The sequence below is a fragment of the Desmodus rotundus genome, chromosome 9 (assembly GCF_022682495.2).
Source record: "Desmodus rotundus isolate HL8 chromosome 9, HLdesRot8A.1, whole genome shotgun sequence".
NCBI lineage: Eukaryota > Metazoa > Chordata > Mammalia > Chiroptera > Phyllostomidae > Desmodus > Desmodus rotundus.
This window is the reverse complement of record NC_071395.1, coordinates 88,232,233-88,250,130: the sequence shown is the minus strand read 5'-3', so window position 1 is coordinate 88,250,130 and position 17,898 is coordinate 88,232,233. Positions and strand designations below refer to the sequence as shown.

General features: G+C 46.8%; 1 protein-coding gene across 2 annotated transcripts in view; it reads right to left on the bottom strand.

Moving 5' to 3' along the window:
- The window catches only part of PRKCA (protein kinase C alpha), a 362,239-nt gene that overhangs the window by 109,726 nt on the left and 234,615 nt on the right, over window positions 1-17,898 (bottom strand). The window lies entirely within an intron of this gene.

Genomic DNA, 17,898 nt, shown 5'->3' with positions numbered 1-17,898 from the left:
GAGAGGACCAGACTGCTGAGCTAAGCCAATGTCAGGCCCCACCACTCCCCATTCCCATGTCAAGGTTCGGTGGAATCAGTGTGTGCACTGCTCTCTGGGGCCATACGACGGGAGGTGGCAACTTGGCCATGTTATATTTTAACACGCTACCTGTTCTGGGCCATGTAACAAATACCCATGTTTCTTCTCTTTATGGGATGCATTGAGGTAATTTGCATATTGCTGGGTTCCCACCAAAGCTATCGCTTCTGGCCCCATAGTCATCCAAGTGCTTGAGGACAAGCACAGTGCTTTAGACGCTGCGGTATCTCTGCATCCCCAGTGCCCAGCACAGAGGAGGTGCAAAATCGGGGTGTGTTTGTGAAGCTGAACTGAGTTCGGGCAACCTGGTGATGGGCAAGATTTCCGTAAGACCAGATATGCACCCGCACCGACAGGGACATCTTCCTGCTTCTGCACTGTTTCCAAAGCATCCCGTGCATTTGCACGGGGAAGCGCCAGCACGAGCAGGGGAAGTTAGACATACACCGAACACAGCCGCTGTAGCCCCTGCTGCAGTGTCCTTCCGTCCCCTAGCACCCCGCACATGTCATCAAAGGGACAGTCAGGCAGCTCATTTTCTAGCAGCGCTTCTGTTTCTCGATCCACAGATCGCTGGTAGACAGGGAAGTACACATTCTATAAAGCATGCCGCAGTGATTCAAGCTCATGGCCTCTGCAGTCAGGCTGCCTGGGTGCCAACCCCAGCTCTGTTCTTCCCAGAAGTGTGACCCCGGACCCACAACTTATCCTTCCTGCCTCATCTATAAAGTAGGAAATTAATAGCACCTGTCTTCAGTGGCTGTTATGTGGACAAAACCAGTCAACCCTAGCAAAGTGCCGGGTGGGTAAATCCATGGAGAGAGTAAGCTCCTCTGCTCCTTGGGCCTCTGCTGGTTAGTACATAAAAGCAGGGGCTTGAGCTAAAAGACACTTCTGTCCTGTCCAGGCTATAAAACCATCATGTCCTCCACATGTCCATATCAGGACCCTCCCTCATCACAGTCCTCTTCCTGAACGACATTTTTTGTGTCCTGAGCAGATGTGAAGACGGAGCTGCCATTTACAGAATGAAGGAAGGGGACCAAGGGGCAGGGTTTGGGGAAGGGAGGGAGACCAAGGGCTCCATTTCAGACGTGTCCAGCTCGAGCTACCCCTTAGTCTAGGGTTTCTCAAATGCAAATATGCACAAAGACGTTTCTGGCTTCTGACTTTCTAAGAGCCTACGTTGTTGGTGATTTTTAATTATAAGATAACTGATCACTTGTTTGGCTTTGGAACCTAAGGTCTAAGCCACATACAAGCCACATACTTTTTAAAGACATAAATTCTAAAATTAGCGAATATTTCAATCATGCAGAATATAAAGAATAATAAATCAAACACTCATGTAAGCACCACCCAGACTTGACAAATGTTAACATTTCCCACGATTTTCACTGTGTATTATTCTCATTCTATAGAAATGGCAGTGACCTTCAAAGTCACACGGCCAGTGAACACCAGAGGTGGGATTTGAACGCATCTGAACCTTTAACACTGATTCCCACCGAAGAGTTTTCAGAAATCCATTCAGAATGAGGCTCTGGTCTTAACAGCTTTAATTTTTATTTTTGCAACACAATTTTCTTTTTTGGGGGAAATGAGACCAGCACCTGTTTTATAAACAAACTGTCCCTGGAATTTTGGCATGCCCCTTCATTTACATGTTTTCTGCTGCCACACCGGCAGAGCCGTGTTGGAGCCGCCCACCGAGCCTGGAACACTCACTTGGGGGCCGACCTCTGCTCTACGACTGTAGTCCCCAAAGTGTGGTCCCTGCCCGGCACCACCAGCACCTGGAACTTGTTGGAATGAAATTACTTCCCCTCCCCGGACCACCCGAATGGAGCCTCTGCAGCAGAGGCCCTGCAGGTGGTCCTCGTGTGGCCAGCACAATAAGGACTGAGATCTGCCATTTGGAAGGTTACTCACCGAGTACGTAGCAGGTGCCTAACAGGTGCTAGTGCCTACCTGTGTACAGTGTACGTGCGTAACGATATTCTCGAGGCAGTCACTGGTTTACTTTCTGAGTGTCTCTCAGGGTGTGAAAGATCAACGCCTTCCTTGGGAGCTTAGTTTTCCTAGTAAGTAGCAGCTGCGAAAACGGTCTGAAGTATGTATGAGCTTTAAAGCCGTCCCTCCGCTTTCCCCAATGTCCTAGGACGTTAGGAAGAATGTCAAGGGAAGAGGCCAGTGACAGTCTCCATTACAAGTTCCCAGGAGGACAGCCAAGGTCATGTCCTACCACAGGGAGGGCAAAGAGGGTGCCAGGGGGAGGGACACAGCCGGTTTCCCCTACAGAAGCAAGGCACAGACCCCGGGTGCTGAGTAAACGAACGGGGAAGTGGACATGCAGCCCGCCGGAGCTGGGGAGGGCCAGGCAGCTCCAGGGCAGCTGGCCTGCTGGTCGGTTATCACACAGGTTTCTGTTGATGTGGCACATGGGTAGCCGGTTTCACTTTTCAGAAAAATCAAAGTCTGACTCATGAACCCCCCATTTGGCATCTTCAGGCTCTAACCATTTGGAGGTGTAGGAAGAGAGGAAACCTTCGCTTTCACCTCCTGGGTGAGTCTGGAGAATGACCAAGTATTGGAGTCCTCATACTTCAAAATCACGAGTGGCCAAGGATCGTGCTCACGACGACAAGGACACCACCACCTGTCGATCATCTCTCTCGGGCAGGTGCTGTACAATGACCAACATCTCCCCCATAAGACGGCCATTGACCAGGATCCTGGAGACCCGTGTTCTGACTTCAGCCTTGACACCAACTCAGTGAGTGACCTTGGAAAAGTCGTGTCCCTTATTTATAAAGCAGGAAGAAAGCTAGTCTGCCTTTGTGATAGCCGGGAGTGAGGCTTAACTGAGGGGATGTATACGGGCTTCGCAACCTGGAAATCCCTAGACAAATACAAGAAGAGATGATTGCAACTATATTATCCTTGGAAGTAAGCCAAGGTTTCCCTTCCTTTAGTGACCTGGGCCTGAATCGGAAGGAAGAAGCAAGCTAATTAGCCTGATCGGTGGTCAGAGCAGATGCCAAGGTGGCCAGAAGCCAGGGGCCTCCTCTGAGGTCCCCAGTTCCTGCTGTGTGCTACACTGGCCTTCTGAGGCCCCCCCACATGGAGAGGTAAATTGTGAAACCGCCCACCAGCCCAACCGGCCGTGCCCTGGGCCGGCCCTGTGGATGAGGACATCTCCCACACACCAGAGACGGAAGGCCGGAGGGTAAAATCTCCGGTGGAAATGGCCTCGCCTCCTCTGAGAAAAGCCACCACAGGGTGAGATCCAGGAGCTGTGACTTAATGGTGACTGCAGAGAGCAGTCGCACTGAAAAACTCTGTGTGTCTAGCCACAGTCACCAAGGAGCGGTGAGCTTCACTTATTCGGGCCCTGACTGCCTCGTCTGGAGCCGGGAAGCATTGGGCTGGACGAGCCTCTTCAAAGTGGAGTTTCACGGAGCCCTGCAGGGGCCAGGGGGTGCCAGGGGGCCGCTGGGGGAGCGAGAGGTTGAGGGCTCATTTGAAAACTGGACTCGATGATCTTTTTGATTCTGTCATCTTGCTCTCAAAAAGAAAACAAACTTTTTATTTTTATTTTGGAATAATTTAAGACTTGTAAGAATGTGCAAAAATAGCACAGACTGTTCCCATGCAGTCTTCAGCCAGCCTTCCCCAGTGGTACCTCTTATGTAACCGCAGCACATTCGCAAAGCCAGGGCATCGATTGGCACTGGGACCACCCGTGCCTTGCTCCAACGAGGATGGCAGCGTTTCACCGCGTCTCGCACGCGTAACACACGTAACACCAGTGCAGGTATTTGTATTAAGCAGCTTATGAGTTACGTACACTGTTCACCGAGTGGGGGCTACAGTAGTATTTGCCGGGTACACACCACAGGTTCGATCAGAGCCCCACCAAGGCCCATTCACAGCTTGTCTGTCAGATGCACAGCCCCTGGATCTCACGTGAAGGGTCATGGGAGGATGAACCTGAGAATCGGCCTGAAAAGTAGAATCAGGGGGCTTTTCTCTACATAAAGGAAACTTGCGCTCTCTCCAAAATTTTCTGATCAGTTTTTCTAAACAAAAACCACTTTGAGGCACAGGTTGCCTGAGGCCTCACACAAGGTAAGTGCCAGCAGGGGTCAGGGGGCACTGAAAGGTATGTAAGTTATGGTGACACTTGTAACCTGATGGAAAGGCAAGGACATCAAGGCACCAGCTGTCCCCCACTGGCTCCAGAGCAGGTTTGGGGCAGATGTTCATGAATCACGTGAACAGTGAGTGCTGAGGCACCCCAGGAGGCTCTGGGTGGCCAGGGAGCAGGGCGGAGGGGTGTGGGGAGAGGAGCTGAGTCTTCAGTGTCCTTAGCAGGACAAGTTGCACTTGTCCTCAGGTTGTGAGAAGCAGCGTTTGATGGATAATGGGGCCTTCAGATTCTTTCCCGCACCTGTAGACTCTGAATCCTTCACTTGGTGATCCCCAGAGAGCACCTGGGCTTCTCCCGCCTTGCTTTGGCTGTTCCCTCTACCTGGTATAACCACCCCACACCAAGAGCCCACCTGCTGAAGCACCTAAAAAAGGCAGTCACGAGGGCCGCTTCCTCCTCCCAGGATGCCTCCTCAATTCTCCTCTTCCCTCGGACCTTCCACAGCATTTCGTGTCTGTCTGTTCCACACCACTTCCACGTTCTGCCACTGGAGACAGTCACTACTCCAGGTGCCTCCTCTCCCACTTTTCATCATTCTCTCTCTCTCTCTCTCTCTCTCTCTCACACACACACACACACCCCCGCCCCGCTGGGGTTCAGATGCTGCAGTCTGACAGAGTTCTGGAAGCACTGGGCTGGATTTGCAACTGGACCAGAACCGAGGCTGACAATTAAGTTTTGAGTAGCAGTTTGATCTCCAAGCTTCCTGGCAACCAAAGCAAAAAAGAAGAAAAGACACAGTAGGCTCTTCTGGGGCTGCAAGGCCACCCGGATGCAGAAATCTGTCCCAGTGTGCTCCAGAAATCATTTTGTGCCTCACACATGGTGGACCATCAACCCACGGAAGGAACCACTAAATCTTCAACCAAGCGTCCTTCTGTCACTGCTCGCTAGAGGGTTCTCAATGAAGTCACCTCACGTGTAAGTTAAGTTTGGCTACACCTGGGGCCACAACACACTATCACCAAGCCCTGACTTTTACCAAGTTAGTCACATCCTCCCATTAGTGTGGTCACGCGAACCCTCCCTGTGCCTTGTCCAGGCACTGGCAGCCTCTTACGAAGTGGGGTGTGAAACCTGCTGTCCTGGGCCACGAGCCTGACATAATATTACAATGAAAGTGAAAAACATTCAGCTTCGATGCTTCCGGCCTATACACGGTTGGGGGAGAAAAGGAAACTTTTGACTAAACCAGTGTTCATAGGCACAAATGAAATCGAACCCACTAATCTACCACGGTGTCCAACCTGCAGTCCACGGGCCACATGCAGCCCAGGACGACTGTGAGTGCGGCCCAACACACAATCGTAAATTTACTCAAAACGTTATGAGATTTTTTTGTTGTTGTTCTTATGTGTTGCCATGTATCTATTGTGTGGTCCAAGACAACTCTTCTTCTTCCAGTGTGGTCCAGAGATGCCAAGGGGTTGGACACCCCTGATGAGTGAAAACCTTTAATTGAAAAAACAACAAGCGAAAATTTCAAGCACTGTGGAAAGCACCCATGGGTCTGCTTCTCATACCCCAGCTTTACAATGGAGCAACGTCATTAGCGCTCTTCAGAGACATCTCTCGGTGTTTCTCCCAGGACATTCAAAGTCTCTCATCATCAGCAATACCACCTCCATCACCATCATTTTGTAATATGTTAGAAATAACCCCCCAGACCTGCACTGCACCAAATTTTGATGCTATTTGGGCCTTAAATCTCCTTAAATGTCTTTTTTATTAACTATAACCATCTAGAAGGGATATTCTAGGTAAGCTGAACTTCAGTCTTCACCAGCAATGCACAATGGGACAACTCTAGAACTCCAGGAGGCTGGCGATCAGGGATGCTTTTTGATGAGGGTGTTGATATTTGAATGGGCGTTGCTTTGAATGCCCTTTTAATTCAATGAGGAGAATAGTGGCAGGCTTTTTGCTTAGAGGCCATCCTGGCTTGAGTTTTCCGCCCATATTTGAATGTTTCTGAAACCCCCACAAGTTTTGCTTCCAGCACCCAAGTGGCCGTCATCAAGGGCTGGAGTTCAGACTTCACTGGTTTCTGGAAGAGACGGTTTTTAACTGAGTGAGGCCCTGCGGTGTGACTTCCTCCATTGCCTGGAGCTGTGTGGCTGCTTTCAAGCTGCTCTCTCTGAATATCAAGGAAAACTTCCCCCACTTTCACCATCTGACGTGTTCTCACGAATCACACTTGTAAGCCAAGCTGGGGTCTAAATGTCACCTACATGCTGACTACACAAGTGACGCCAAGAAGATGCTGCTCGGAAGGCGAATCTGGCAACATTTCTGTGATTTCAAATTTCTTGGGAAGCAAGCTTTTTTTTTTTTTAACTCCATCATTTAAAAAATTCCTACTTAAAATTTTTGTTAACACGAGACTATTACCCACACCAGACCATATGACCATGGTGATTTCATGTAACTTAGGCATCACGACAGTGATGACATTGGCGGTCACGTTCCGAGCCAGGAACCCCCAGCCCTTCTCCGGCCACTGAATCCGCCTGGGTGGCTCTTCGCTTGGGCCGAGGCAGCACGCTCTGCCTTTGGTTGTACTGGTCTTGCTGAATGCTGCCTGTTCCAAGAAAGAACTAAAGAACTTCCAGGTCTGGCAACAGTTAATTTTTTATCTTAATGTAACCCTATTTTTTTTTCTCATGAATAACATTCACCTTTACAGTTGGACTAACTTGTCAAATCAGGCTTTGCTGGTAGAAAGATTCTTATGGGTCCTTTGTCAAGCTATGCAAGATGCTTTAATTATTATATGTGAATTGACAACTCTTTAAAACAAACCTCTACCAGCAAGGCAATGACTAAATAAACCATAATATTTTATACTAAAAAACCCTCTGTAGCAAGCTAAACCGAATGAGCCAGATCTTCCTGTAACAACATAGATCTCCAAGACACAGTGTCTAATGAAAAGAGCAAGCCACAGAATGAAACATAAAATATAATGACATTTATGCCAAAACCAGGATTAAATATAACTTCCAGACACAGAATAACAATATAGCAGGAGAGATATGTAAGGAACATGCCTCGCAGAAGTGCGGGGACAGACTGGCTTTGCAGATGACAGTGACAGGTGCCGTTAAATATTATCTGAAAAGGTTTACGTTTAAAAAACTGAATTCATACATTATCTATGTAATCCGAATTACCATGACCCCCACCCGAATGTATTAGATTGTGTTTTAACCGGCTCGGGAGATGCCATTAGAGAGACGGCCTCCATGTGTTGAAGAAACTAAGGTACAACTGCTGTGTCTGGTGGTCAACGGCTGTGTCTGTAGCTTCTCCAGCAACCTGCTGAGAAGGTGTCGAGATGAGATGATGATGCAGGTATGTGGTACCACCCGCCATCAATAAAGGTGAAATCTTAATTAAAAGCTGTATTATACAAAAGCTATCTCCCTACTTGTAAAAAATTTTCTATGTTGTCACCATCTCCAGACAAAAACTTGACATAAGTCAATGTCTTATCAATTACAAAAGAATCTTTGATGGTCTAGTCCAAAATTCTAACACTAAAATAAGATGTTTAAAATGGGCAAATGTTCAAATCACAAAGCCTATTATTTCCTAGTTAGCTAGCAAATTTCTTCATTTCACTTTTAAAATTATTTATTGTCTATCTAAGAGTTTAAGTTTCTATTTTGAAATACTTTCAGATTCACAAGTGATAAAAACAGTTCAGAGTTCCTGTGTAACGTCCCCCCAGCTCCCCACCCAGTGACAGCCTCTTACCACACCACAGTCGCTGACCCAAATCCGGACACGGGTACAACGGATCCCCCCAGTTTCCACGTGCTGTCACCGTGTGTGCCTGCCCGTCTAGTTCTATGAGATTCTGTCACGTTCACAGCCGTGACACAGAGGAGCTCTGTCACTACCAAGAAGTTCCGATGTCCTGCCGGATGTCATCGGACCCTCCCCCATCCCTAACTCTGGCAATCACTGATCTGTTCTTTAGATGAACTTTTATAGCAATTTATTTTAGCACCAAATAAGGTCTGTGCTAGTTAATGATCCAGTTAGCTCCAGCGCCATAGTTTAAAAGGAAAATAAAGCAGGAATACAGGAAGCATCCCTGCCAGCCCGGAACAAAGTTAGTTGCTTCCTAAAAAAGAAATCCATGGCCAAGTTTATGTGACATCGAAGAACAAATCAGAGATAAATGGCAAAGTATTTATTCAAGAACATCCAAGATCCTATCACCTTTAATTTAGTAAAGACAGAATTGGGTTGCTGGTCATGTGAGAAACCTTGTCTGACACTCACAGATGGCACAGGACAAATTCTGGAGCCTAGAATTTGGTGGTAGGTAGACACTATGCCCCAGATGCGGCTCTTAGGTTTGCCACAGACCTGAAAAAGTATAACATTATTTGCAAGAAGGCTGATGTTTATGCCATCCTATGAGGTTGGGAAGATTCTCCAGCAGCCGGTATTTGTTCAACTGATTAAACACAACAGAGGCGGCAGAAGGTACATCCCTGTCTCCTTCTCGACTACCAAGTCCAAGGGGGGCAGGATTCTTTCTTTCCTCAGGTACCTTTGATTCTTTATGCAGATTGCTCATACTCCCAATAAATATTTCCCAAACGGCAACGCCCTCCCCCCTATTGGCTACGTTAAGAGATATTTACTTCCTTATGTCCAAGGATATTTTCAGTTACAACCTCAAGTTTACTTTAAAAAATGTGCAGTGTATAGTAAAATATTAATCATTTTTGCCACTTATTAATTTTGTTTATTCACATGTTCATTTATGTAGACAAGAATCCTATTTGTTATAAGAAAATGTGGTTAAGTAGACAGGAAAATTATATACATGTAAATATTTTGGTATGTTTCATTCAAGAAAGGTGTGTGTGTGTGTGTGTGTGTGTGTGTATTTTCTTAGGAATCATCCTAAATAGACCGGGTCTCTAGATTTCCCTTGAAAAAGAAAAACTAACAGCTCATCATAAACATCTTTCCATGCTGCTAAACATAAAGCAGTATCGTATTATATTGTGATATTTCATCATACAGATGCACCATAATTGACTTAACTGATCCCCCACTCCCGGACATTTAGGCCATTCCCAATGTCACTCTTACACTATTACAAACAACACTACCACAAGTGTCTGAGAGCACATACTACGCAAGGGTCTTATCAGCTCCTCAGGATAAAGGGCAGAAGTGGAAATCCTGGGCCAAAAGTATGAACAGAAAATACTAAATTTAAAAGCTACTCATGCATTATAACCCCCAAATCTGTTTTTGATCAAGGCTCCCTGGGTAAATTACAAGTAGCCAGCGTTGTATCTCTGCGAAAAAGTGCCACGGAGCCCTGGGTTTGGACTCGATTTTTGCTAGGTGCAGGCATTTGTCCTTGAGTCCCACTGCTCCTATTCGCTCAGTGCCTGCCGAGAGCCTCCCCCAAATGAGGGCTGACACAGTCTTCCCTCCTTGTCCTCAAGGATTTACTGTTCTTTCTACTGACATCTTTTTGTCCTTTTTTCTAACACTGGGAGGTGAGAAACAGTGACGGTGCATTTTGTGGATAGTGAGTCTCCGACCAGTTGTCAGGTAAGGATGGCTGGGCTGAAGCCATAGGCAGCAGGCCATCTTACACATTGACAAAATCGATTACTTTGGCCCACTACAGTCTCTGACATTAATCTCACACTGGTGTCCTGGGTTTGGGTAGGTAAAAGACTTCCACCTTGGCCTTCACTCATGCAAAGCACTATCACAGGTACCACTGAATTGCCCTTTAGCTTTTGCCTATTGTGCGAACCCTGCATTTTGCTTCAAATTTTTGTCCAGCATCTCTGCCTTGGGCTGCTGTGTGCTGGTGATTCTGGGGCATGCACAGCCGTGCCAAACACACGCATTCTCTTCTCACTCTCTCTCTCTCTCCTTTTTTAAATAGGAGCTAACACTAATGTGCTTTCTTCCAACTGTGACTTTAAATGCATCCTAAGCAATGCCTCCCAGAGGTCAATCTAAAGAGTGACAAAAATAGTACTTGTTCAGCTACCTCCCAGGACGGCATCAGGCACCTCCGGTCCTTCATTTTACACAGCTGGCTCTCTGTGCTCAGCTCTCATAAAAAAAAAAAACGAAGTTTGCCCTCGGGGTGGTGGAAACCTATTATCCACATTTGAAATTTGTTTTACTGTTTTATTTCCTTGTTTTAAGTTAAACAAGCATCTTAACAAAAATATCGCGCAGAACATGCTAATATTTCCACTTGCAGCAAACAGTTGTTACAATTAAGGCAGAAATTCAGTGCTGTCTGCCCCCGCCCAAGGGTTTAGTCTCAGTGCTCATTTGTCCCCGCCCTGCAGAGGGAGGCTACGACAGGGTGACAGGAACAAAGAGGGGGAGGGACATCCCATTAAAGTGCATTTGCGCACAGACCTCTTTTTATTTGAGGATATATGGAAGTACTGTGATGGCTAGTATTCTAAAACAGTTTTTTTCTTCCCGTTAACTGGCTTTTAGAAAAAGTCGACATTTAAAAGAAAAGGAAAGTATTATACAGCAAAACCAAATGGCAGCCTGTGGGTCCCCGTCACCCACTGAACGTCAACCCCCACCCCCCGTGTTCCACCTGTAGGCAGAGGGTTGAGAAACAAATGTCTAGGTTACCTGTCCTTTCTAATAGGGTGCCACGGTGTGGGAAAAGGGGGTCAGAGAAACTTACGGAGTCTGGCCTAGTTCTCAAAGGACTTGCATTATTGCTTTTCACCTTGTGCATGGCCATGGAGGGTCAAAGGGGGACAGTCCTCAGTTGAAAGATGAAGAAACCAAGGCCCAGGTAGGTGAATGATTTCAGCAAGATCCAAAGCTGGTAAGTGGTTAAATCAGGATTTCAGCTCACGATCTTTGAGCTCAGCTGATGGGTCCGAACCTGTACTAGACGTTGAACCAATGTTGGGCAGATACGGCAATATACTGGGCAAGCAGACTCACTCCGGGTATCAGTACAGATGCCCAAACCTACTTTTCTTCAAGGAACTCAAAGGGACATAGAGCAGACTATTTTCCTTTGAGGACAGGAGAAGCGATAAAATATGAAGCAGCAGGCTATCGTGAGATGGAAATAAATGGTAATGACTTTAGCCATCTCTACTATCTCTACATTTCCATTTCTACCATTTTCAGTATGTCCAAGCTGGAGCAGAAAAACAGATACCCTTTGATTCCACTAGAGGGCAACAGAACGGGGTCAAGGACGCCCGCGGAAGAGTTGCAAAGACTGCGGCCCTACAGCAGAGAGGACTCCTGTGGTCCTGGCTCTTCTGATGCATCTGGGTTTCAGATTGTGCGGTCTTCTTCTTATCGCAGTCTGTTCCAGAGCAATGAAGTCAGGCTGAAGTTTTACTCAGCCTCTAGGACACATGCAATTCAAACATTCTGTTCTTCCTGGAGGTAATTTTCCTACTATCCTTGGTCAAGTCCACAGCATTTGACAGCCAAACCAATGTAATTTCACAAAGAATCTAATTGGTGTCCGTAAGTGGGTATGATCTGTGCAAACCGAAGTTGCAACAGGGAAGGCAGCGTGTGGTATAAAGCACGGCGGGAGACTTTCTCGTGATCTGCCGAGAGAAGAAGGTCTGTTCACAAGAGAAACTAATGACCCAGCTCAGCAGTGTCCAATGGAACCTTCCATAATGGCAGACACGTCCCACACCTGCCCTGTCCAATGTAGTAACCACTAGCTACATGTCGAGCGCTTGAAATATGGTGACTTCTACGAAGGAACTGAATTTCTGAATTTTCATTTGCCTTCAATTCACTTAAATTTAAATAGCCACAGATGGCCGGTGGTTACTGTGTTGGACAATCCACATTTAGAACACTCTTTCTAGAGAGACCTCGTTTGGTCCTTTTTTCCTGCTCCCCCTCAAAAGTGCCACAGTGGCAGGGACACGCTGGGAGAGCTTTTGGTCTCTCTGCAGGTGACTACCCAAGCTGGGCTGTTAATCCGTGGCTGGGCATCTGTTTTGAACTGGACCTCTCATGCTAACCCTGCTTTACCACCCTAAAGCTGTGCCTTAGAGCCACATATCCCATCTCCTGGTGGCTTCCTACCCCGCTCCACAGTCCCGCCTGATCGCATTACTTTCCATGACCCACTGCCAGCACCGCATCACTCTCTAACTCAACCCCCTGGGGGCTCCCCATTGCCTCGGCAGTCCAGCCACAATCTAACCGTCGGCGTCCTTCCTCACCACAGGACTCCGTCAGCTGCCCTCCCACCAGCGTGCCCTGGTGTCTGTGCTCACGGGCCTCTCTCCCAACCCCGCCTCCTCTCAGCGTAGGTCCCAAACATGCCTCTAGGCCCCCCTCAGGCCACCTCCTCCGGAGGCCTTCTCTGACTGCCTCCTCCTACGGTTTCCCTCTTTTGCCTCACAGTCTGCACCCAGCTACCATTTTCTGGAGGTTTGTGAAGGGTCTGTGTTATTTATCTGTTCTCGGAACACACCTTTCTCTGTGCCATCTCGGGGCCTTTGCACTTGCTGCTGCTCTGCCTGGAACCAGGCACCAGCTCTTCAATGGACGCCTCCCTCGTCACTCGGGGTGGGCTCAGCTCAGCCTGCTGCCCCGAGAGGCTCTCCTCGATCCCCATCTAAAGGAGCCCTCCAAAGGCTGTGTGCCATGACCTCAATTAGTTTTTCTTATTCAGTTGTTACTTGTTTAAATTCTGTATTTTTGTTCTTTAAAATGTAAATTCCACAAGTAGAGGGGACCGTGTCTGCCTGGTGCCTGGAACGGGGCCTGGCGTAGAGCAGGCTCTTCAGGAACATCTGTCGGGTGAGTGAGTCCTACAGTGAGCCCTCCCCATGGATGGAAAACCCACAGAGGCCACACCTCCTGGGGGCTCCGTACAGCTTTGCGCAAGATCACAGCAACAGTGACCCTCAGTCCAAGCCTTCGACCCACTAGCTCACAGGTGACCCACCGCTAAATGAAGATACTTTGCAAATGAACCTTCCAAGGTCTCTAAACAAACATTATCACCTTTGATATTTATGCCTGTCTCTTAGAAAGTCAAGTTTAGACCAAAAAAATCTAGCTAAGGTCAATATTTAAGAACAGAATAATCAAGTAATAGTTACATTGTTACCCATTTAGGAACATTCTAGAAACTTTAACTGATTTCGGTGGTGACCTTATACCGCTATGAGTGATGCCATAGGTTTTCTGGTGGGAAGGAGGAGTGCTTCAACTTCTCTTACCAAAGAAATGAGGTGTGGCGAGGCTTCCCACCAGTGCAAGATTGGACACCTCCTAACATGTGTCTCTCGGGGAGAGAAGGGTGAAATGCGACCCCGCTGTGGCTCTTGTCTTGGCATTAAACTTGGTCACAAATCAGCAGTTTCCTGGGAAAGGTCAGTCCTCTCCAGTTTACTGAGCTAATCACCTGACAAGTGATCCTCTGACATTTCATTTTCTGGGGATGTCAGTTTCCCACATGATAATGAAAACCGCAGCCCTGAGGGGAGACAACCACCCAGAGTCAAGTCTGATTACAGCTCCCTTTGAAATGATTTGCTTATACTGTTATTTTCTCCTTGAGCACTGATGAAAAGCAGTGAGCCATCTTCGGGGGGCAGGGATCCGCTCTGCTGGGCTAAAATTTTGGTTCTAAACATATGTTTGTAATCAGCTTTTCTCGGTTACTGTTAATCTCATTTCTTAGATTACAGATGGAGATGGCCATTGTCTGCGTGCAATTAACTCTGCACAGCTCACTGCTCCCGAGAAGTCTGCAGGTAGGCTGTTGTTAACAACTGTTACTAAACATTTTTTTAAAGACCCTTTTTTTTAATGTGGACTCTCTGAATTTAGTTGCAAATCCTTGCTAGGGTTTATTTACTACTACAAACATATCTGAGGATCAGAAGTTATTCTGACATAATCAAGCATGTTTTTTCAAAAGTGATTTTCCTGATCACATCTGGAAGCTATATGCAGCCACAGTGGGTATAGGTTCTTATCCTTGCTGTTTTTTGAGGTTTCTATAACATTTTCTAAGAAAAAACATCAACACAAACACCAGATCAGCTATGAGTATTTGTCCGGAAAAGTGCATCCTACTCCTTCATTGTAGCACCTTTTTTTAATGTTTTCTCTTAACCCTCTCTCCAAGAACCAAAGGCTTCACCAGGTTTTACAACGGTAAGTTGAGCAAAGTATGTTGGTAAACAAAGAAAAGAAGAAAATGGGGAAAGTGAGTCCTTGGTGAAGAAATACTTTTTAAATGCCTCAGTGGATCAAATCATGATTTTGTTGAGTTTCAAATAGAAATACTTATAGACAGACCTGAATTTCAAAATTGTTATTGAGAAAATGCCATTCATGCAACTCAAATACACACGACCGTTCTTTTGAGTTGACCCTGGTAGGTCTCTGAAGCCCACAGTGCCGAGATCGCACTGACTGGGACAGACCAATGAATTTCGGGAACAGAAGGAAGGCTCCTTTCCTAACGAACATCAAAATCAACCTGAGTCTTCTCTGTAGATAGGCTACTAGGGGTTAACACCCCTTAGAAGTTGCATAAGCCAGCACTAAGTCATTGGAAGAGCCTGGCTCACCTTGTGCTGATGAATGGATAAAGACTTATTTTTACTCAATCGCCAGAGGACAACTTCATCACGCAACTTCAGAGCTGAGTTATTTTCAGATGCTCCATGACAAAACGTACGCCACCCCTTAAGGCTATTTTGTTAGCTCCTAAGATAGATCCATTCTCCCTACAAACCACGCAGAGAATAATTAGGAGAGAGGTTTGGCAGAAATGGGCTCTCCAGGTAAACATCTGCACAGTTCCTACGGACAGCGGGTGGTGAGGGAGCTGCGCAGGACACAAGCTGCTGACAGTGTCAACGGGCTGTTGAAAACTCGCTCATTTTATCAGACTCGCTCAGCTTCCAAGTGCTGGGACCTGAGCTCCCTCCCCATGGCAGACATGACTAGTTCCTGACCCAAATCTATTCCTCTTTTTCCCTTACGAAGAAGAGATCCCTGGTTTTTGTTGGAAAGACAACATGTCTAACAAAACACACTTCCCAGCTACTCTTGCAGCTGTAGGTGGCCATGTGACACAGGTCTGGCCAATTAGATGTAAACACAATCTGCGGGTCACTTCTAAGAAAGTCCTAATTTCTGTGCCCCTGCCCCCAAGCTCCCTTGCTTCCCTTTTCATCTTCCTACCTGGAGCTGGAGTAGCCATCTGATGACCAGAGGCAGATCCTATTCCCTCCATAAACATGGAGACATTTGGAAACTCTCTTAGAAGGGAGTTGGATTTTTTTCATGTTGTTAGGAAAACGGGCACCAGCTAACAGAGGCTGTCCAATGAGTCACTGAGCCATTTTGTGGCTTTAATCCATCTCCTCGAGTTTTCACCGAGTCAGAAGGAAGCAGAACTTGTTGCTTCTTCCTCGCGTTGTTTGCTGTTTGCCTGACAGGGCGGCACAGTTCACCAGGGGAAACCTGCTCTCTGAACGCCGTGCGATTCCTTCTGTATCGGACGTGTTTATGCACCTGTGTTCCCAGTGACCCCGTTGTGGCCACTTAAGGGAACATGTGACAGTGTGGCTGACCTGAAAAAACACTTTAATTACCTACAAAAGCCTATTTTCTTAGATGTTTTGGGCCGTTCCTAAATAACAACTACCTACATCTCGATCTATCCCCCTCCATTACTGTATAACCTCATAATGGGAGTAGGAAAGCAAAGCCAAGGTTAAAAAATAATCACAGTTCTCTGGACATTATACAGGCAGCTTCACTCCCACTTTCCTTCTTTCCTTCCCTCCCTTTCAGAGTTTTAAAAGAGACTATAATAAACTTCTGAAAACATCTGCTTAATGAGGCTTTGCCTTGAGACACTGAGTGGGGGGAAGAGCAGGAACTGGTTTCAACACAGTTGAGCTCTGCCAAAACCCTTGGCTTTGAGAGATGGGCACAGCCTTGTCATCCTCCAGGGGCTTCATTTCGCAGACGAAGATAATGACATTCGTTTGAGGGGCATATTATGCCCTTCTGTCGCATATACAAACCAGCCTTAATGGATATTTAAAACAACTTCCCGCGGGAAAAATAGGCCATGTGAAAATGCCAGGCTTTCAACTGTCACTTCCTCCCAGGGAAAAAGGAAACAGAAAACCCAACAGTCCTACTTAGATAGAGACGGAAATTGCTCTCTGCGTTCAAAGCTCTTCATGCGGCTGCCTCCACGTTTGGCTGGAGGGCTTCCTCCAACCTGCAGCCACTTGGAGGGTGGACACCTGCCAGAGTCACACCAATTTAGAACAGTTTACACAGATGACAGGAAAGAGGGTGACGGAAGAGAGGCTCCAATTTGTTTCTCTTTGCAACCAGCTCTGACTCCCATAATGCAACGGTTCACAACAGAGACTTGGGTGCAGCCATCTCCGAGAAGAGCCACTATTGTGAGGTTATTTTCCTGACCCTTGGTCCTCCAACTGACTTAGAGTGCCAGAGAAAACTGCCAACACTATATGATTTTTAAAAACCTATAAGCCATATGGTTCCTAACGTTTTCTGACTTACTTAGCACGATATTCTCAAGATCCATCCAAATTGTTGCAAATGGCAGTATTTCATCTTTTCTTATGGATGAGTAGCACTGATTTCACTCATAGGTGGGATATAAAACTGAAAGCAACAGATGAACAAACAAGAAAAACAGAAACTCAGACACAGACAACAATGTGGTGGTTACCAGAGGAAAGGGGGGTGGGGGCTAGTAAAGGGCGTCGAATTTGTGGTGATGGCGGAAGATCTGACTCTGGGTGGCGGGCACACAGCGCCCTACACAGAGGCTGTATCATACAACTGTACACCTGCAACCTAGACAGTCTTACTAACCAATGTCACCCCAATAAATTTAACTAAAACTAAACTACACAGATACGGAAAAAACCAAACAAACCTATAAGCTTCACTCTCTCAGTGATGAAAGAAGGGTATGTACTGTTTGGGGCTAATTCAGTTCAATGGGACCCACTTGACTCATATGGGTTCCATCCTCACCTATTTCCCGGCGAGAGTCTAAAGGCCGTAGAAGTTAGTAGTAAGAGAGAACTAAGATGACTGACGAAAGGATGAATAACTGAGTGGACAGAGGGAAGGAAGGGAAGGGAAGCAGGAACAATTCGTGCATGAGGAAGTGGGACACAGTCACTCCAGCTGTGATTTTCCTCGTTGACATTCCTCAAAGGTCTGTGTGCCCCGCCTGCCCTGCGTCCCTGCAGAATGCAGACATGTAGTGCCGAGGGTCAGCACTTCCCACAACATGAAATCGCCTGAGTCACAGACTCTTATTAAAATTCATGAGTCCCGCCTCAAATACCGTAATCCTTGCTATGCGACGTCTGCTACTTATCTCCAGGTACCATAATGCTGTTTGATGCCCAGGACTTTCTCAAAACTGTACCTGCAATTAATTTAGGGTTTGTTTTTGAGTCCTTACCTGAGGATATGTTTATTGATTTTAGAGACGGGGGGAGGGGGGAGGAAGGGGGGGGAGAGAGAGACAGACAGGCACTGAT